We start from the raw sequence: 23,072 nt of genomic DNA on the forward strand, positions 1-23,072 counted from the left end.
GGGTGATATAGGGGATGCACTTGGGGAAGGGGCTGGGACTGCCAGAGTAAGGGGGGAACCCTTGAGGAGTTGAAATAACACCTGTTTACTAAACAGAACAGAGGAAATTTAGTACCTATGAGAGCACACAGGCTGGGCAAATAGTCATAAGATTGAAAAAAATTAAGTTAAAGTGCTTAGCACAATGCCTGTCATGTAATAAGTACTCAGTTAATACTATTATTATTAATGTTTTATTCGCTCAGTCGTGTCTGACTCTTTGGAACCCTATGGACAGTAGCCCGCCAGGCTCCTCTGTCCATGGGATTTTCCAGGCAAGAATACTGGAGTGGATTGCCATTCCCTTCTCCAATTATTATTAATATTACCACCTTATTTCCTCTTCTTGTTCTTCTATTGCTCCTCTTCCTCCTTATTCTTCTCCTTGCCATCCTTTTCCTCCCCTCTTATTATATTGCTTAATCCAAGAACAAATACATGTTCTACAGCTTCAAATGTAAAACTTGTTTTCCATCCAATCTTTGGACCACTCTTAAAGGTGCTTCCCAAACTTTCTCACAACTCTTGTTATCTTGGTGATTTTTCTGTTTATGAGGTAGCTAAGTCCAAATAGCTTAGTATTTATGTCCTAATGGCACCCCACTCCAGTACTCTTGCCTGGAAAATCCCGTGGATGGAGGAGCCTGGTGCACTGCAGTCCGTGGGGTCGCTAAGAGTCAGATGCGACTGAGCGACTTTACTTTCACTTTTCACTTTCCTGCATTGGAGAAGGAAATGGCAACCCACTCCAGTGTTCTTGCCTGGAGAATCCCAGGGACAGGAGAGCCTGGTGGGCTGCCATCTGTAGGGTCGCACAGAGTCGGACACGACTGAAGTGACAGCAGCAGTAGTAGTAGTAGTAGTAGTAATACTTGCAGCTTCCCTGGTGGCTTAGATGATAAAGAATCTGCCTGCCCAGGAGACCTGGGTTTGATCCCTGAAAAGATCCCTTGGAGAAGGGAATGGCAATCCACTCCAGTATTCTTACCTGAAGAATTCCATGGACAGAGGAGCCTGGTGAGCTACATACAGTTCATGGGGTTGCAGAGTCGTACATGTGTTAGTGAGCGACTAACACACCAACATAACACTTGAAAAAAAAGTAATGCACAGAAATTGAAACCCAGAGTCATATTTTTATTTTATTCTTAAATAACCACAATTACTTATTAATGAAATATGTGTACCTGGTAGATACCTTGCAACTTTTTAAACTCTGGATCCAGGTTGGATATCACCTCCCCCATTTCTTATTCCACCATGAATTTTGTGTGTCACTTAGTTTATACTTATATTTTACATAGCAATCATCAAAAACCTAACCAAACTTTGCAAATATTCTATGTCATTGAAAGGAATGAGGCAAGGCTTAAGTTGAAATGATGCTAGTAGTTCAAGGGAGGTCTGAGAAATATGGATGTGTGTCCCTTGAAATTTCAAAATATCCCTGTGCCCTGTGAATTTGCTGCAGTTATTCCTTGGTGGCTTGGCACACAGTTTGGAAACCAGAGGATTAACTAGATAGACTTTTAGGAATAACAAATACTAATAGTTTGGGTCAGTTAAAGACTAATGCAGTCACAACTCAAGGGATGTAGTGGGCATAAACTCTTATGATTGTGCTTTGACTGTAGGACGCCTAGGATGAATGGTGGTTTGGCTGACTGCCAGTGAATCGAAGCTTGCCCAAGCTTATCTGATTTGTTAATTTTGAACTTTCAAGAGAAATAAGAACACCTTGAAAGGAAAAGCACATCCCTTGCTTTCAGTCATCCTAATGGCCTTTGTCTGCTTTCTGAAACTTAATTATTTGCTCAGAGGTACTGTGTGTGGTGCTAGTTTTGCATGGAATTAATGTTCAAGTTATTGGATTAATAAAATTAATATATTTGTTTCTAAAATTGGATTTTCCTATCTCTGATCCTTCACTGGATTTTTTGGACTGCATTTAGATCTGTACTTGGGGTGTGTGGTTGGCTTATCTTCTGTTTTGGAGGAGAGAACATTGTTTTTTGGTAGAATTATGGAATCTCAGAAAAGAAGTAATTTTTAAGTAACCTGCTGCCACTACCTTCACATTTTGATGAGGAGAGACTTGCCCAGGTACACTCCTCACTGTGGGGCTAGGTAGGACTAGAACCTAGGTTCTAGCCTCCTACAACGGTCTCCTATTTGACCATCCTTTTCTACCCAGTGCCAGCTTAAAGGATCCCCTCTTCCATTGATGGCATTTCAAGGTATCAGGGCATGTCATTGTAAATGACCTCTTCTGGATCCTTAGTCACTGCTTCCTGATGAATTGGTGCTGACCTCAATCCTGCCCACAAACAACATCTAATCACAACTTCTAACATCACACTGAAATGCTACAAGGTTTGGAGAAGTTTCTTTCTAGTATTTTTAGTTTCTTACAGTCATTTTCTTAAATAAGTGGTTTCTAGTCTATTTAGCATTACAAACCTTTGTAACTAAATGAAAAGTGATGACCCTGTTCTCCTGAACATGCTCACATACATGCATGCATGTTTTAGGGGATTCTGTAGACCCTCTGAACTCCTATCAACTCTGGGTTAAGAACATCTGAGTAGATACTAGAAAGCTTTTAAAGTATTACTTACTTAACAAAATAATTATTTTGCTCTGCTTTTTCTTTGCTAATATATGTAAATCTCATATCTTTAGCCTTTAACTTGTTTTAGTTTTTTGCATCTTTTCCAAATAAAAGGAAGAGTAAAGACTGTTAATAGTTTGTTTCTGAGATTATGACAAATCATAGGCAAAGTTTCCTTTGAAATGAGAGATAGTTTACTAATAGTTTCCAAATCCAGATGTCCTTCATGGAGGTGCAGAGTGGGCTTTTAAAAATAGACATGCCTACCCTGTATCTACTTTGGCCCCATCTGAAGATCCAGGCCCCTCCTCCCGATGCAGGAGGTAATTTTTAATATGTGACAATGATATTGATACAGGAGATGCATGAACCACTGAAAATTCAAAATTCTCATTTTCTAGGTATATTACCTCAAGGCTACAGAGGTGCCAAAATTAGTGACATAACTGAGAATTTATTGTACAACTCCTGGTTCCCTGAATCCAATATAATTTTTTTTAACAATGTTTTTATTAGAAAACATTACAACTATACAGAAAGCTCTAGGGAGCAATGAAATTTTAAAAAAGTCAGTTTGATCAAATGGTAACACATTGTTGTAGATGCTTATGATTTAAAAAGTATAGGAAGACAAGCTTATTTTGATTTCTGGTTTCACTATATTTCCTTAATTCCCATGACTTTCTTCTGTATTAATATATATTTTTCTGATATTTTCCAGTTTCTTTATTTTAACCATTCAGTGTGATTTTGTTTTCAGATCAGATCAGATCAGATCAGTCGCTCAGTCGTGCCCAACTCTTTGCGACCCCATGAATCGCAGCATGCCAGGCCTCCCTGTCCATCACCAACTCCCGGAGTTCACTCAGACTCACGTCCATCGAGTCAGTGATGCCATCCAGCCATCTCATCCTCTGTTGTCCCCTTCTCCTCTTGCCCCCAATCCCTCCCAGCATCAGAGTCTTTTCCAATGAGTCAACTCTTCGCATGAGGTGGCCAAAGTACTGGAGTTTCAGCTTTAGCATCATTCCTTCCAAAGAAATCCCAGGGCTGATCTCCTTCAGAATGGACTGGTTGGATCTCCTTGCAGTCCAAGGGACTCTCAAGCGTCTTCTCCAACACCACAATTCAAAAGCATCAATTCTTTGGCGCTCAGCCTTCTTCACAGTCCAACTCTCACATCCATACATGGCCACAGGAAAAACCATAGCCTTGATTAAACGAACCTTTGTTGGCAAAGTAATGTCTCTGCTTTTGAATATGCTATCTAGGTTGGTCATAACTTTCCTTCCAAGGAGTAAGTGTCTTTTAATTTCATGGCTGCAGTCACCATCTGCAGTGATTTTGGAACCCAGAAAAATAGAGTCTGACACTGTTCCCACTGTTTCCCCATCTATTTCCAATGCAGTGATGGGACTGGATGCTATGAACTTCGTTTTCTGAATGTTGAGCTTTAAGTCAACTTTTTCACTCTCCACTTTCACTTTCATCAAAAGGCTTTTTAGTTCCTCTATGTCTAATATCATGAGAAACACTGGGCTGGAAGAAGCACAAGCTGGAATCAACATTGACAGGAGAAATATCAATAACCTCAGATATACAGATGACACCACGCTTATGGCAGAAAGTGAAGAGGAACTAAAAAGCCTCTTGATGAAAGTGAAAGAGGAGAGGGAAAAGTTGGCTTAAAGCTCAACATTCAGAAAACGAAGATCATGACATCTGGTCCCATCACTTCATGGGAAATAGATGGGGAAACAGTGGAAACAGTGTCAAACTTCATTTTTGGGGGCTCCAAAATCACTGCAGATGGTGACTGCAGCCATGAAATTAAAAGACACTTACTCCTTGGAAGAAAAGTTATGACCAACCTAGATAGCATATTGAAAAGCAGAGACATTACTTTGCCAACAAAAGTCCATCTAATCAAGGCTATGGTTTTTCCAGTGGTCATGTATGGATGTGAGAGTTGGACTGTGAAGAAAGCTGCGCACCAAAGAATTGATGCTATTGAACTGTGGTGTTGAAGACTCTTGAGAGTCCCTTGGACTGCAAGGAGATCCAACCAGTCCATTCTAAAGGAGATCGGTCCTGGGTGTTCTTTGGAAGGCATGATGCTAAAGCTGAAACTCCAGTACTTTGGCCACCTCATGCAAAGAGTTGACTCATTGGAAAAGACTCTGATGCTGGGAGGGATTGGGGGCAGGAGGAGAAGGGGACGACAGAGGATGAGATGGCTGAATGGCATCACTGACTCGATGGACATCAGTCTGAGTGAACTCCAGGAGTTGGTGATGGACAGGGAGGCCTGGCGTGCTGCGATTCATGGGGTCACAAAGAGTCGGACACGACTGAGTGACTGAACTGAACTGAGCTGAATAAGCTATACAGTGCTATTGTTTTTTCAGGCTGTTCTGGTATTCTCTCTTTTCCATTTTTATTTATTGAGAATGCTGTTATATTTGGGCCTATTTCTATAATCCTATTTTGGATTTCTGTTTGTGTTTTCCTTTTTTTAAAATTAACTTTGGATTGATCAAGTTTTTAGCAGCTACTGAGTACCTTGTCTCCCTCTTCCCAACACACAACAATAGTTATTATGTGTGTGTTTATGGCAGTTTTTAACTTGCTTAAAAAAAAATGTGTGAACAGACGATCATTGATTACATTTATTCACATATTTTATCAGTTTCTGGTCTCACCATTGTTCTTTGATTTCTGCAACTTCTGTGTTAATTTGGCAATTTTCTGATGTATTAAATATATTCTTTAAAGATCTTTTAGGTAAAGAATGTGAGTAGTAAGTTCCTTTTGTTTTTGCATATCTGAAAGTACTTCCATTTTTCTTTTCTTCCTGAACAATAGCTTAAGTGAGTAAAAACTGATAAATTGACAGAAATTTTCCCTGAGAACTTTTAAAATATTTGTTCTTTCTTTTCTGACATTTATTTACTACTGACAAGTTTAACCTCAGTATAATTATCATGGCAATCTCAGTTTTTTTCCCTACTAGTTTCATTTTTCTTTAATATCTTCAATGTTCAATGCCCTACAGGTTTGATGAGATGTTATTTGGCTAGGTTTACATTTATTTATCTTGCTCAATACCCAGAAGAATACTCAAATATAAGTATTCGTGTCTTGTTTAGTTTTTACAGAATCCATAGTTATTAATTTTTCAAGTAATACCTTTTCATAATATTTCCATTTTATTTCCAGTTTATGCAGCATTTAGTAGACATAAATTAGATCTTGTCATCTATTGTTTATGTCTTGTATCTAATATTTCATAATAAAAAAAACCGTTTTTTCTCTATATGCTTCACTCTGGGTAAAATTTTTCAGTTCAGTGTTCCAATTTCCCGATTGTTTCTTCAACTATTTTTCAGTCCAGACTTTACCATACTATTAATTTTTTTTTCTGTAAAATTTTTTTTCCTTCCAAGACTTCTAATTGATTCTTTTACATATCCATTTTTATTTTATATCTTTTTTAAAAATAACATTTATTTTTAAGCAAATTTCTTTCTTCATTTATCTCACTGGGCATCCTCAAAATACATGCTCTATACAATTATTTCTTTAGAATGTTACTATTCTGAATATTTTGTTAGCTATCTTTCTTCCCACTGTTTCCTAATGAGTTTTGTAATTTTTTGGTTTAATGACTCATTTGGAGAGAGAGATTTTATCATTTTTGTTGTTGGGTTTTAAGCCTTTCTTTTTCCTTCTATCTGCATTCTTGCCTGCATTTGTATTCGTGTATGTGTGTGCGTGTGTGTGTGTGACTGCCACCTCTACCTCTTTCCAGATTGCTGTCATCTAATGCTATTTCTGGTTTACATTCTATAGTGATGCTGGGAATCTCATAGCTGCATTCATTTAACCAATGACTGGCTTGGTTAAAAAATATATTGCTGATCATGCTGGTTAGCAATATATTTTTGCTTGTGATGCTAAACTATGCTACATTGTTATCTTTGTTTGGATTTGTTTTGAATTTTTGGCTGCACAGTGCAGTATGTGGGATCTTAGTTCCCTGACCAAGGATAGAGCCCTCACTCCCTGCAGTGGAAGCATGGAATCTTAACTACTGGACTGCCAGGGAAGTCCCTATGTTATCTTTTGTTTTAAGCCATCTTTATAGAACATACTAGCAAGTTTTGCTTTCTGCCATCAAGCCATAAGCCAGTCAGGCTCTTCTGTCCATGAGATTTCCCAGACAAGAATATTGGAGTCAGTTGCCATTTCCTCTTCCAGGGGATCTTCCTGAACTAGGAACTGAACCTATATCTCCTGCGTCTCCAGCAATGCAGGCAGTTATTTTACCCACTGAGCCACCTGGGAAGCCCAATATCTATATATAATCATACACAAATATTAGTCTGAATTTTAAAAGCATAGAAATAATTCTAGTAATATTCTTAAAAGCATAAAAAGATTGAGTGTCATATAGGTAGGACTTAAAGATGTTTCTTCTAGAACTGAAGACTAACAAAGCTGCCTCATCTTCATCCCTTTCAAGGAATTGGTCAGACTTACCACATTCAGGAAAATCTGTATGACCTTCATTTGGATTTTTTTTTTTTTTTTGGTGAATGTACTTTTTTTTTCTGGAGAGAATTTATATGTTTGTATATAGCAAAATACATATTTCTGTGATGAAGCTGATCTGATGGAACCTATGGCATGTCTCTGATGTGTTGTAATTCCACTAGATTCTGAATTCCTTGAATGATTAGACCCTGAGCCTGGCACAGAGTCAAGTACATGCTTAGGCCCTTCTACTAAGGGCCTAAGTAGAAGTTCACAGCCCCATTTTTTTTTTGTGGTCCACCCCGCTAACCCTTTCATTTGAATTATAACCACCAATGTGGAGTCTTCAATAACCTTCCAGACTGTGTTAGAAACCTTTTGTACGTTCACACTTAGCACCCTGTACAATGTATCAGGCACGATTTTTTGTAATCCCACAAACATCCCCCAACCCCCGGGTTTCCCTGGTAGCTCAGCTGGTAAAGAATCTTCCTGTGATGAAGGAGACCCCGGTTCGATTCCTGGGTCAGGAAGATCCGCTGGAGAAATGATAGGCTACCCACTTCAGTATTCCTGGGCTTTCCTGGTGGCTCAGATGATAAAGACTCTGCCTGCAATGCGGGAGACCTGGGTTCGATCCTGGGTTGGGAAGATACCCTTGAGAAGGGAATGGCTACCCACTCCAGTATTCTGGCCTGGAGAATTCCATGGACTATATAGTCCAGGGGTTGCAATGAGTTGGACGTGACTGAGAGAAGAGCCTACGTCTTTCAACTCCGTGTGGTGCCTGGAAGTGAAGTGAAAGTCGCTTAGTTGTGGCCATGGTGCCTGGAGTAAGTTCTAAATGCAGACTTTCGAACAAATGTACTCACTACTTCTCTGAGGGTTCTTTGAAAAGACTGAAATTTCTGATATGTGGGAGACACAACAATGTCCCTGTTTGCATTAGTCAAAATCTCAGGGATTTTACATAATAAAAGCAGATTTCTTACTCATATCTTGGCTGTTTGCAGTCGTTCAATACAGGTGGCTCATTCAGGACTTATGTCTTGGCTCATGCAGTCATTCAGGACAGGTGACACGCTGTCATGTGGCTCTGTCATTTCCCTCAGTGTATGGAAAATGAGAAAGAATGAAAAAGACTAGATTTGCCATATTTTATTGGCATATTTTATTGGCCAGAACTCAATCCTATGACTCCAACTTGTTGGAAGGAAGGTTTGAAAATGGAATCCAGTTATGTTCCAGGAGAAAATAAAATTCAGTTTGGTTAATCTAGCCTTGTAACCTAACCATATTGCCATCCAGGAAGTATAGAACCTAGCTACTCCTGTCATGTAATGGGTTATATAGCACAACTATTTTTTTCTTTTTAAAATCATGACATATTGGCTATCAGCCACTTGGGATTTAATCGTCAACATATCCCTAGGCTTTTAGTGTGTCATTTATTATACTTTCTTGATGTGAACAAAAGTTGGTAGGGATATTTGATTGACAAATTTATTTTTTTTAATTTGAGAAGTAACTTTGTACCTTGATGACAGAAATAAGACATGTTGCTGAAAAAATTATAATGCAGTAAAATATTTTTAAAGAGCAGATGAAATTACCTGCCTGAGCCCACACCATATCTGGTAATACTTGCCTATCAAGTATTACCTTTATTACTTTTCTCTAGTTTTAGTCAAATAAGTATTTGTGAGTCTCTCACAATAGACATCGTTTGAGGCAAATAACATCATTCCTTTTTCACTGAGTTCATCTTTTTTTGTTGGATCCATTTCTTCTCCATCACTAATGTTTCAACTACTAACTGGTCTGGGATGTGTTCTTTTAAATGAAACAAACCAAAGTAGGCACAATTAACTTACAATAACTAGAGGCAATTCAAATGTTTTTCTTTTTTTAATTGTAAGCAAATCTGCTTTAGCAGTTCCAAAGAAGTGACCAATTTAGCACTTGCTTTGAAGTGTGTTTAAATATGAGTTTCAATATGAAAATGACTATTCCTTGAGTTTTGTGTATGGTAAATAAGGAAATTGAATTTTCCTTTGGAATGCTCTATTTCTTATGTTTCAAAGGAAGGAGTCAGGATTTGGTAAATAAGATATGTGCCTCCATTTTACAGGTTTTCTTTGATTTCCCTAGCCTAAGTAGTCAACTGAAAGGATTTATTCAAATCAGAGATATAAGACTTACTATATAATGTGCAGTATAATTTTTTTAGCTTACATCTAACTGAGAAATTTATAAGTTGAGATTTAAGAGGGCAGGCATGAGGACTGACTGGCCTCCTATAGTTTCTCTGAAACCTGAAAGATTATTATATCAAAAGTCAGCATTTCATAGCCCCCCTATATCCATAAAGAAAATTAAAATCATATGCCGCACAGCAAGCTTAAACCATTCAAAATGCTCATAAACATATTTAAAGCCAAAATTACAGCTGTTTCTCGACTCTTGGTACCACGTATAGCTCTAGATATGGTTCTTACATTGCTGTGCACACACTGTAACAGTAATTACTGTATTTTAAGCACCACACTATTCTGTAAGAGCATTCTTTGGTGGTGATACAGCAACGTGATGACAAAGAGCTCCTCCTGTACTATGTAATTGCCCTCACAAGGGAAGCACTGTGTGTCCTTAATGTTCCACTAGACCTTTGCCTTCCTTTGTTAAGAAAAAGGACAACAGGCCTTCTCAAATGTAGAACCAAAGGAAGCATTTTGTTGAACATGCACAGAGTGGTAACCCATTGCAAGTGTTTTCTTTCTGTACTTTTGATGCAATTTCAAATGTGGGACTTAATAGATTGCATATCAGTTTAAATGAAGGACTCCCTGGTGCTCGATAGCGCCACACTTGTGTGCTCACCTTTTCCTGCCACTGGGCTCTGAAACAAGGCTGAATCAATGAACTCTAATTAACTTGCACTGGAACATACCATCTGTTCTACAGAGATGTAGAAAGTGTGAAATCTTTTGCAAAATGGAAATTTCTCAGATTTTGACAAAGTTAGAGCACATTATTATTGTTTAATCCTCATTACTAGTATTTTGTTTTTATTGTTTCTTTTACCCTCATTTTCAGAATTTGAGGTAATTAGTTGAACAACTCTCCAGTGAGAAAGGCAAATGGTACTCTGCCATGATGATGGGCCATACAGTATGAGAGAACACTTGCTTTTAGAAAATATTTACCCTAAGTTTGGTGTCTTGTGTTCCTTTGATCCCAGCTATGGTTATGCTACCATCTATCTTAACAGGTTGTCTAGGAGGAAAGAAACCTATTTAGTATATCATGGTTTTCTCTTCCCACAAATGTAAAATGCATATCTAACCCTGATGGTGCAGACACTTAAGAAAAAAGTAGAACTTGACAGCAAAACATTTAATAGCTTGGGATAAGGGCCATCTTTTAGTGATAGTTTTGCAAAGATGTTTTAGATTATATCTTGTGTATCGACATTAAAAACAAATTAGATGTTACCCACAAGTCTTTGTCCTTTTGCAAGTAAAATAAACATATTATTTATATATTCATTTCTGTTTCTGAGAAGGAGTTCAAGGATGAAGTCTGCTGAAAGCCTTTGAGTACAGAGTCTAGGTGAACTTCTATGAGGTCTAGGAAGACACAGAGTTGAGTTGGGCCTAGTATTTGAAAAGAATCTGGCGGGATCATTGTCCAGTATATGGAAGTTTGCTGCAGATTACAATGACAGAAGAAAGATGGTTCAATAGTTTCTTTTCTCTTTGGGCCTCTGGAGTCAGTCTTCCTCTCCTCAGTACCATTCTCCGAGAATAAGTCTAACACTCTGTCTTTGGGTAGAGGAGACCTGTCCATAGGCAAAATCTTTCTCACACCTCTTTTATGAGAAGTCAATAAAAGTAGAATTGCTTTGGCTAAGAAAGGAGTTTGAAGGACAGGATCTCCTTCAAACTCAGCCTCCACATCTTGTCTTCCCCAAGTCTTCTCTCCTTAGAAACCTCAGTGGAAGCTAATGACTTCCCTGAGTACAGTATGAAAATCACTGACTCAAGGCAACTCAGAATTCCTGAGACACATTTCCACTGACCTGAAGAGAAGTCATCTCTGCTCTCTATTTTGTCTGATAAAATAAAGAAAAATACTGGAAACTCCATGTTTGAATGTGCAAGACATTTTACAATATAGATTCCCCTAAAGACAGTAGAATTTCTGTTTATATACAACAATAACTGGCAACACACATATATTTCCAAATATGGGAAGGGAAACTATGAATACACATATGTGTATGTTTATAGGATCAGAGTTATGCTTATGCAGAATAAGTAGATGCTTATGTTGTGTAATTAGGAAAAAACCTCCTCAGACAAAATATACTTCCCACTGGCCCTGTTGCATGTGTTGGGTCTCCCATTACTCACTTCTTCAGGTAGAGGAAATGGCTGAAAAAGAATTATCAGCTGAATTATGGCATATAGTTTGCCATTATTGGATTTTAATGTTCTATTTTCAACCAAGCCTGCAGAGAGGAAGATTAGGAGAGTTTGTGAAGTACAAGACTGAAAAGATTTTTCAAAGAGAATAAAGAGTATGGAGAAAATCATTTGGGGAAAATCATTTAGGTTGGATTGGGAAGAGACTGACCAGCTGCAGTATGACATAGGTTATCAGAGACAGTCTAACATTTAACATCAGAACTATCCGGAAAGGAGGATAGATATGCTGAAAAAAACTTTGTTACTCTTGCAGTTGTATAACTACTTAGGGTTTGTGTGAATATAACCAGACTTCCCGGAGAAGGCAATGGCACCCCACTCCAGTACTCTTGCCTGGAAAATCCCATGGAAGGAGGAGCCTGGTAGGCTGCAGTCCATGGGGTCGCTAAGATTCGGACACGACTGAGCGACTTCACTTTCACTTTTCCCTTTCATGCATCGGAGAAGGAAATGGCAACCCACTCCAGTTTTCTTGCCTGGAGAATCAGCAGCAGCAACCAGACTTCCCTGGTGGCTCAGACGGTAAAGCGTCTGTTTGCAATGCGGGAGAGCTGGGTTCGATTCCTGGGTTGGGAAGATCACCTGGAGAAGGAAATGGCAATCCACTCCAGCCAGGAAAATCCCATGGATGGAGGACCCTGATAGGCTACAGTCCATGGGATTGCAAAGAGTCAGACACAACTGAGCAACTTCATTTTCACTTTCAACCTGTGCATAAAATCAGTAATCAATTAGCATTTGTATAAAGACACTCATACAGAGGGAGATTGATTAGATGGCCTGAATCATACTAGAGATTTTTCAATTGTGTTGTTGTTGTTCAGCCTCTCAGTCGTGTCTGACTCTTTGCGACCCCACGGACTACAGTACAAGCCTGCAGCACTCAGGTTTCCTGGTACTTCACTATCTCCCAGAGTTTTGCTCAAACTCATGTCCATTGACTCAGTGATGCCATCCAACCATCTCATCCCCTTCTCCTCCTGCCTTCAGACTTTCCCAGCATCCAGGTCTTTTGCAATGAGTCAGATCTTCGCATCAGATAGCCACAGTATTGGAACTTCAGCTTCAGCATCAGTCTTTCCAGTGAACATTCAGGATTGATTTCCTTTAGGATTTCCTTTAGGATTCCTTTCCTTGCAGCCCAAGGGACTCTCCAGCACCACAGTTCACAAGGGTCAGTTCTTCAGTGCTCAGCCTGCTTTATGTTCCAACTCTCACATCTGTACATGACTACTGGAGAAATCATAGCTTTGACTATAGGGACCTTTGTTGGCAAAGTGATGTCTCTACTTTTTAATAGTCTATCTAGGTTTGTCATAGCTTTTCTTCCAAGGAGCAAGTGTCTTTTAATTTCATGACTGCAGTCACCATCTGCAGTGATTTTGGAGCCCAAGAAAAATAAAGTCTGTCACTTTTTCCATTTTTTCCCTATTTCTTCATCTATGAAGTGATAGGACAGGATGCCATGATCTTAGTTTTTTGAATGTGTTGACTGGCTTCCTTCTTACTGAAATATCTAGGTTCTCTTTCCTAAAAGAGAAAAGAGAAAACTTGACAAAGGCATCCCTAGTAATCCACTGACTGTTCTGTTGTGCCAAGAAATGCATGGAGTAGATCTATTTCTCTATCTACTCTGTGCTACATAGTATGGGGTAGGGGTATAAGTGGGGCAAAGGCAATGGGTCCTTCTATATACTGAGCAGGTGAACAGCAAGGAGACAGGTTTTACAGGTTCTGCGTCCAGTGGACAGTCAGTTAACTATAAGAACATCAGATGTGAAATTACCAAAGCCAAAAGATAAACAACTGCTCTAAGGCAGATAAATTTTACCAGCATACTTAAAATATGGGTCTTTCATGAGAATTCAGAAGTGAGGAAGATTTTAAAATAAATAAATAAAAATAAAGCCAGATGAAAAAGAAGCCTACAATGATAAATTGCAAAGTTTTAAATGGCCATTAAACTTGAGCAAGTCAAATGGCTACCAAATGGAGTTTCATTTCTCATTTTATTTATAAACATTCACATAAAATTTCAAGGAGAAAAAGAAAAAAAAATCCTTGAACTCCTGTGAAAGACATTTTGTGCTGCGTATGTTGAATTACTATTAAGTATTCACCTGTCTTAAATGGGCTTTTTCTCCAGCCTCTGTATCATACATCTTAATGTCAGTAACATCTGCAACGGAATGGTAATGTGAATCAGTGAAGATAATCACCAGTTAATAAGAGCTTCAAATCGTGCTTTGGCTAGTGTACACCGTTTACTGTATTTCTTTGGATAATTTACCAGTACCATTTTATTTAATGCTTATGCTTGATCAAAAAGTGCTTGTGTATGAAATTAGCTGCAAAACTGAATTTTTAAAAATCACTAGCACAGTGATCCGTTGGCTCCATGCAGTCTTTCCCTTTTAGTTTTCGAGCTTAGATCTCAGAAATCATCATTTAAAAACCCTTCTTGGTTTGTATTTGTGTACATTGGGGACACACACGTCACCTTGCTCTTTTTCATTAAGTGTATGTATCACAAAGATGCAAAGATGAAAGGTAGAAAATTTGTGTTTTTTCCTCCATTGATAAATCTCAAGTGCATTGGGTCTTGCAGGGAAACTTTGACCTTTAGTATTTCTGGTTTTGTTGCTCTTTATTTATTTTGCTGCAAAAGGCGATTGGTCATGAAAAATAACCCAGGGGCGATGCGGTGGGTAGTGGAGGGAAGGTGGAGGAGTGACCTGGTTTTGATTAGTTAATTCAGATTAGGGAGTAAATTCTGATTTCACAGCTGCTGTTCAGGTTCAGTGGCACTACCAATTTTTCCATTTCAAGTTCCCATATATAAAGCTGACAGTTTCCTCGGCTAGAACCCGTTTTAATGTTCCTCTTTGGCACAGGCTCTGCCTTTCCCCCTATGATTTTCAGTAGCCTTCCTCCCCCATGCAGCTTTGCCAGAGCTACTCAGTTGTGGGCTTCAAATCTCCTGTAATTCCAGTCCTAGCAGGCCCTTAAAAATGTAGCAATGCACAGATGTGCAGTGAAAATTTTTAAATGTGCACTTTCTTTTAGGAATATGAACACTGAATATCACATAAACCTCTGATGTTCCCCTTGCCACCTTCTAGAGCTAAGCTAACACTTCCTTCTGTGTTTATATTCGTGGCTCTTAGGTACGTGGTCGGCCTGGCTTTCGGTTCTTGAGTTTTCCCATCTCTTTCCTTCTGTGCCAAATAGCTCACTGGTTTTACGATATGGGCAGGGGCTGATGAGGGAATAGTTTGAGTCCACAGCCTCCACTTTCATTCATTGCCTGAGCTAAGTTTTAATACAGACCTTGGTTAGAGACAAGTCTAGTTCTCCACAAAGTTCCCTTTTACAGTTTAAATAAAGAAATGATAAACATCAAAAGATCAACAGTTTTCCAAAGAAGCCAATATGTAATAGTCATGCCCAGGAGCACTGTTATAACTGAAAGCCTTACAAGGAGCACTGAATTGTAGCTTTGTTCTCGTTTGTTTTTCCTCCCTATAATAGGGTCCCTTAAAAGAAGAATAAAGGGAGGGAGGGAAGCTTGAGAATTGAGACTGAAATGAGTCTGATCATTTAGATGTAATGAAGCAAAGAAACAATCTTCAGTTCTGGAGGCTTTTTGTTGTTGTTATCAGGGTGGGTATAGATACATTGAAAAATAGCTGTGTGCAATCCAATTGCAAAATCAGTCCTGTCATGTGAGTCTTTACTAAACAGGTGAAGTGAGTATTTTGTGGGCACAGTGTGTGTTAGGCCAATGGAAAACAGTCTCCTAGGGGTCTCCATGTCCTCTGAAATAGCAAGAAGAGATGGTTCTAGTATTTTTCTCTTGTTAAAAAAAAAAGCACTTGTGGTGGGTGTGTATCTTCCTATTTTCCTCATTACAGAGTATTTATGGAGTTAGGATTTTTCCTCTTCTAAAGATGGGCAGTCATTCTTCAAATTACAGAATGAAATCTTCATGCTTTTCAGGGTTGTTGGGTCTTTAAAATGCCATCTCTTCTGAGAAACCTCCGTAAAATGAGGGATTCTGACAATGAAGCTGGTTTAAATAATGTACTGGTAGAGGACGGGTTAACAGGCATGAAGCAGAGCTGAGTGCATAGGCATTGCTCAGTGTCTTGCTTAGCTGTGAACTCCAGAAAGGCATTTTGCATACAGGTCAGCTGGTTGGGGCTGCTTCTCATCACCCAGGAATGGTCATTTCTTCTAGGATGCTGGGTGTGTGAGTTGCTTTAGTCTTTATTACCTAAAGTATCTGTGAATACAGAGTGTTTATCTGAGGTTGAGAGTTAATCCATAATTAAACTGATGAGGAGCTTGAAAATACTGAATAAAAGGCACTGTAAGTTTGCGGTAGTCAAAATGAAGAAGGAAGATGGGGACTGCTATGCAGAAAATGCAAACTAAGGCCTTTCTGTGTGCCTATAGCAAAGCCAGGTAGACAATGCACATTTAAGCTGGCATCATAGCTGAAGACGATGGATGTGGGTTCAATATTTAAAACTTTGGTCTGGAAATCAGGAGATGTAGTCCCAGTCCTGGTTTTAGTGCTGACTTCTCTATTAAAGCATTCCCCCAAAGCCACAGGTCAGCAGGAAAGCAAGTCATTTTCATATTCTGTGCCTTATATTTGCCCATCTGTGAAATGGGAACGGCGATATTCTATGCTATTCCCTTCTTCATTGGAGATTTGGTTAAGTGAATGAGATAACATGTGTGGATGAGCTATGACTTCTTCCTTGGAAAGATGCTATAGAAATACAAGGACTCATGTGTTGTTTAAAGGTATCAGCCACCTGCCATGGTGTGGACGCCTGTCAGCAAGCCACGGCCCTACACATCCACGCTACATCTGAGCATCCTCCAGCCTGCCCGGAAGGCGATATTCAGAATCTCCGTGGAGAACCACTTCAGGGATTGACACCTTGAAGTAAGATCCACTTTAAATACGAGGTGAAAAACTGCTCTTTTTCACATATTCTAAGTCTCTCACGCGTACAAATGAAAATAAGGAGATTTATGAAATGGCAATGCAAATCTTCACGCTAATCAACAGAGTTTAGAAAAAATCAGCCAGGAGCCCTGAACATGCCTGTGGCAAGCATACTGCTTAGCCTGCAAGAGATAAAGTACACTAGTACATATCGGTTAGTCTAATTTATTCAGAGTCGTTGCCATATCACAACCTTGTGTTTGATTTTCTTATAAACTAATAATTTCTTGAATGAACTAATACTGCTACAGCCACTAGTACCTCCACCTTGTAGAAGTTTTTTATTGTTGTGTATGCAACTAAATTGAAATATCTTTCACTTGAAATATTGACTTTAATATCTCATTTGAAAAATTCATGAAGCCTTTGATGTTAAATCCATACTCAATTTAGCCAAATGCCATTAGAATATGCAATACGCCTGAATACAGAAAGCATTATTGTCTGTGTTTCTGCAGAAGAATTACATTTTATGACTGTAACGTCAGGATCTTTTTTGGATTTGTGCATGAGGAAAGGAAAGGGAAAGGCAGCACATTAGATGCAAAATGAAAAGTGGTATTGATTAGGCTCTCATTTACCCACTCTCTGCCTCATTCCCTAAATGCATGGAAATAAGGGTTGTGCCACTGCAACTAACAATGCTCTATAATGAATGGAACAATCTTTAGAAAATTAGTGTGAGCATGTATGATAGTGCACAGATGTTGCTCCGAGTAACTGTCATACATTTCTTTTACATCTCCATTTACATAAGTCTCTTTATTTCCTAATAGTATCATAATAGAAACATGACAATAGTTAATGATTTCATAAAACATGTAATGTAAAGGCTGTCAGAAAGGTAGAACCTTAATTGAAACCTACAGCTATACTGCGTTAGAATTACATTTCCTGAATGACTCATGTTAAAAATAGCCCTCTTGAAAAGAGAAAGACAAAGACAGGTATTTAAAAACAAAACAAAGCAAAGCTCAAGATTTCAGCAAATTAAAAATCTTCTCCCCTCCAGCCACGCCCCCAGTAAAACACAGTGACGGACAAATATTGCAAAATCCACCGCGACCGTTTTTTGCCTTTAGTAATTTATGGGCACTTTCCCCCATCTATCGATCACCTTTTAAAAAGTAAACTGCATTAACATTTTAGACTATAATGGCTCCAGAAAATGTTTGATTTTTATCACTACTAAAACATCGCCGTTGGCGCGAGCTTCCGTTAGCCAGTGCGGGAAGCAGGAGACTTCTTTTTGAGTGAAAAGGCCGCTGGGCACGTGCCTGTTTACACAGGTATTCCACCATGCCCTGCAGGAACGGTGCTGGGGACAGGCCATGGCTGGTTGTTTTTTTTTTTTTTTTTGAGACTAGAAAGAACACATTTATGAAACTGAAAAAAGAAGTGGAGAAGAAGGAGATGAGGAAAGGAGAAGCCCTTCCTCAGTGGGATAACTGACTAGCTGTATTATTAATAGAAGACATTCTCTGGAGAGAGTCCGTTAGGCAGTCCTGGAGCGCCGAGGAGTTCACAGCCCCTGCGGCTGCCTGCTCAGCAGCACCATCTGCTGGTCAGCCTGTGGTCTCTGTCAGTCCGGTTGGGCAAGTGGCCTGTTTCCGTTCCAGACAAGGGTCACTGCCTGACTTCAGTTTTAACATACAGCTTGTGACATTGTACAGGAGGAAGTGATTAAGACCACCCACCAAAAAAAGAGATGCAAAAAGGCAAAATGGTTGTCTGAGGAGGCCTTACAAATAGCTGAGAAGAGAAGCTAAAGGCAAAGGAGAAAAGGAAAGATAGACCCATTTGAATGCAGAGTTCCAAAGAATAGCAAGGAGAGATAAGAAAGCCTTCCTCAGCAATCAATGCAAAGAAATAGAGGAAAACAACAGAATGGGAAAGAATAGAGATCTCTTCAAGAAAATTAGCGATACCAAGGGAACATTTCATGCAAAGATGGGCTCAATAAAGGACAGAAATGGTATGGACCTAACAGAAGCAGAAGATATTAAGAAGAGGTGTCAAGAATACATAGAAGAACTGTACAAAAAAGATCTTCACGACCCAGATAATCATGACGGTGTGATCACTAGCCTAGAGCCAGACATCCTGGAATGTGAAGTCAAGTGGGCCTTAGGAAGCATCACTATAAACTAAGCTAGTGGAGGTGATGGAATTCCAGTTGAGCTATTTCAAATCCTGAAAGATGGTGCTGTGAAAGTGCTGCACTCAATATGCCAGCAAATTTGGAAGACTCAGCAGTGGCCACAGGACTGGAAAAGGTCAGTTTTCGTTCCAATCCCAAAGAAAGGCAATGCTAAATAATGCTCAACCTACTGCATAATTGCACACATGTCACACGATAGCAAAGTAATGCTTAAAATTCTCCAAACCATGCTTCAACAGTACGTGAACTGTGAACGTTCAGATGTTCAAGCTGGTTTTAGAAAAGGCAGAGGAACCAGAGATGAAATTGCCAACATCTACTGGATCATCAAAAAAGCAAGAGAGTTCCAGAAAAATATCTACTTCTGCTTTATTGACTATGCCAAAGCCTTTGACTGTGTGGATCACAACAAACTGTGGAAAATTCTGAAAGAGATGGGAATACGAGACCATCTTACCTGCCTCCTGAGAGATCTGTGTGCAGATCAGGAAGCAACAGTTAGAACTGGACATGGAACAACAGACGGGTTCCAAATTGGGAAAGGAGTATGTTAAGGCTGTATATTGTCACCCTGCTTATTTAACTTATATGCAAAGTACATCATGAGAAATGCTGGGTTGGATGAAGCACAAGCTGGAATCAAGATTGTTGGAAGAAATATCAATAAACTCAGATATGCAGATGACACCACCCTTATGGCAGAGAGCAAAGAACTAAAGAGCCTCTTGATGAAAGTGAAAGAGGAGACTGAAAAAGTTGACTTAAAACTCAACATCCAGGAAACTAAGATCATGGCATCTCATCTCATCACTTCATGGCAAATAGATGGGGAAACAATGGAAAGAGTGAAAGACTTTATTTTGGGGGGGCTTCAAAATCACTGCAGATGGTGACTGCAGCCATGAAATTATAAGACTCTTCCTCCTTGGAAGAAAAGCTATGATAAACCTAGACAGTGTGTTAAAAAGCAGAGACATTACTTTGCCAACAAAGGTCTGTCTAGTCAAGGCTATCATTTTCCAGTAGTCAGGTATGGATATGAGAGTTGGACTATTAAGAAAGCTGAGTGCCGAAGAATTGATGCTTTTGAACTGTGGTGTTGGAGAAAACTCTTCAGAGTCCCTTGGATTGCAAGGAGATCCAACCAGTCCATCCTAAAGGAGATCAGTCCTGGTGTTCATTGGAAGGACTGATGCTGAAGCTGAAGCTCCAATACTTTGGCCACCTGATACGAAGAGCTGACTCATTGGAAAAGACCCTGATGCTGGGAAAGATTGAAGGCAGGAGGAGAAGGGGATGACAGAGGATGAGATGTTTGGATGGCTTCACTGACTCACTCAATAGACATGAGTTTGAGAAGGCTCCAGGAGTTGGTGATGGACAGGGAATCCTGTCATGCTGCAGTCCACGGGGTCACAAAGAGTTGGACACGACTGAGCGACTGAACTAAACTGTGAGTTGCAATTTACGACCAATAAGGGGTAGGGGAAACAAAAATCATGTTAGAGAAGGCTCAGTAGAACTGGACCGGCCATATAGAGTATATGTGAAACTGGCTACTCATGTCTTTTTTAAAGAAGGAAAGAAAGCAGAGCCTTGTTTTTATGGAGTGAGAAGTGTAAGAATCCCAGGGATTTTAAAAAAACAAGACCAAACCATCTGTGCAAGAAAATTTATTCTCACCTTGATCCTTCAACATCTTGGGTATCTTCCATCCTATTAAAGCATTATTGAAATGTGTTTAAAATTGAGCACCATCCATCATAGAGATTGAGTTAGATTATCTACATAATATTTACACATCCCAACAGGAAAAGTAATTTTTCTTTTCAGTAGTTATCATTTTCGAAAACCCAGGTTGACTTGCAAGCCACTGTCTGTCTCATCCCTTAGTAAGCATTTCCTTAGCTGATGCATTTCACTGATTTGATCTCACTGATAGGGTAATAAAATCATTGGTCACTCAGACACAGAGAGGCTGGGAGCCATGTGTTGAATCACCTGCTGTTAATTCAGAATGAGGGATACAGATGGGACTCGGGGACCCAATTGTGTTAATCTGAGAAATCCCTCGGCAATATCCCATGGATTACAATATTGCTGAAAATATCCGGTATATTACTGCAAGTTAAATACTTCTAGAATTAATTATTAAAAGTGTATTTACCAAGGTTTAGCAACTATTTAATATGTGTTGCTTCCCAATGGGAGATTAGCCTATCTAAGGGCTGTGGAATCTTGGGGCCTTTGGAATTTATTTAACAAATGATAAGCACCTGATTAAAAATAAATTAAATGCTAGTTAAAGTATTTAGGGAGCTCATTTCAAGTGTTTCATTAGTAAGGAGTTTCCCCATGCCATCTTTATTGTTTTAGAGTTACTGACTTTATATGCTGAGTAGGAAACAAAATGGCTGCCAGAGAAAAATGGAATGAATGACCATGTTTCTTAATTAATTAATTTTTTTTCTTGTGAGAGTTTTACTTTTTTAAAGGGGATTTCTGTTTTTTTTTTTTTTTTTTTTTTAACCCCATGAAAATAGACCTCTTAATGCTATAGAATTTCGGAAGAAAGTGTTTAATAACAGGTTCACCAGTTATAGGTTGTTCTTATAGAATTTGCCTGTGTTTCTGTTTTCCTCTTGGAATGCATATGTAAGTGTCCCTGACTCTCTTTTCCAAGTTTTTTTCTGGAGCTAGAATTTAGATATTACTGCAATAAAAAATAATCATTGTCTCTTGTAGAATCTTACATAGAAAAAAATGTAAATCATAATTTATGACCAAATGGTTGAATTCATCTTTCAGATGTATTGAGTGCCCATTATTATTATTTACCAGCCATTGTTTGAGGCCCATTCACACACTTTTTTTGAGGTCAATTTTCGAGAAATTGTATGCTTATAAATTTATATGCATGATACGCACAATGCCAGTCTGCTTAGGTTTGAATCAGAGAAGTGTAAGAGCTCAGACCAACATAGATCTTTCCTTAAACAGAGCTTTTGGAGAAAAAAGGACTGTTTTGAAGCCAGTCCAGAAAAGCAATGGAAGTTTTACATCAAAACAGACCGAAAGACATGTTTATAGATGAAACTGTATATTTTGTTTTAGTACTTAAATTATGTTTCATGTGTTTGAGGTCAATTTCTTTACATCTGGGCTGTTTTTGTGTTTTAAAGTGAAAGTCCCTTGAGAGTAGACTCTCATCTTCATGTAATTAAAAGACATCCTGACTCTCAGTATATTATGCTTGATACAAACAAGTAGAAAGTAATGATGCGTTCTGAACTTGGATCTCATTCATATCAGTGTCCAAGAGCTGTAGATTAGGAAGAAACAGTGGGAGTGGGGGTCTGGGGGCGTGGAAGGGAGGACAGACTCTGGTGGAGAGAAATGCTGTTTTTGATAATGAGACACTGCCTCTCCCTTGTGATCCTCAGTTATGTTCCAGTAGAGATCTCTGAGCTGAAGAGCAGCTGTCATTAGATACCTGGAAGGACTAATCTCAAACTAAAGATAGTGATGCAAGTGTACATCTTATAAAGAATATGGCAGCTACAGTGGATTTATTCAGATAGGGCATTCCTGCTGTTGGCCAAGTTAGGCCTTTGGTCACGAAATCCTGGTTCTAAACAGGACTCAGACTTGGATTTAGGGTAACAGAAACCTCCATGGAGCCACAGGCTAAGACAGATAAAGTGCTGGTAAATAAGAGAACTTGATCACAATACAAAGATTGACTGGTGTGGGCTGTGGCTGAGAACTGAAACTCAATGATAATAATTGAGTCAGTTTATCTTCAAGATCAGGGATAATCAACATAAAAGATAAAAGGAGTGGCCTTCTTTATTTATCAGCCACCTCCTGAAACCAGAGGACACACCTGCTTAAAGTTCCTGCATTAGGCAACTCCAAAGAAAAATGTAGCCTTTCCACAAATCCTGTAGATAAATGTATGTAAAATAAACTTTCCACGTTAATGTGGGTAGATTTACCACTACGAGGAGAGTGAACAAAATCAGGTGAAAATAGAACGCATCTTGGCTCTGCTCATTGGCCATGGACAGTGGTCAGGCAGCAGATGTGCTCTTTATGCTAGTAGCAAAGGCTTTGAAACCTCTCCTGGATTAACTCCCGCCCTCATGGCTCCCTGAGCAATGCCGATAACAACTAGCCAAGCGACTGATGGTGCTGTTGAAATTACCTCTT

General features: G+C 39.1%; 1 long non-coding RNA gene across 2 annotated transcripts in view; it reads left to right on the top strand.

The window, feature by feature from the left end:
• LOC139182201 (uncharacterized) overlaps positions 1 to 23,072 on the top strand; it is a 629,939-nt gene that overhangs the window by 431,759 nt on the left and 175,108 nt on the right. For both annotated transcript variants that reach the window (XR_011565811.1, XR_011565812.1), the window contains exon 6: positions 16,492 to 16,659. This is a non-coding gene — a long non-coding RNA (uncharacterized lncRNA). The remainder of the gene's footprint in view (positions 1 to 16,491; positions 16,660 to 23,072) is intronic.

This window comes from Bos indicus, chromosome 3 (assembly GCF_029378745.1).
Source record: "Bos indicus isolate NIAB-ARS_2022 breed Sahiwal x Tharparkar chromosome 3, NIAB-ARS_B.indTharparkar_mat_pri_1.0, whole genome shotgun sequence".
NCBI lineage: Eukaryota > Metazoa > Chordata > Mammalia > Artiodactyla > Bovidae > Bos > Bos indicus.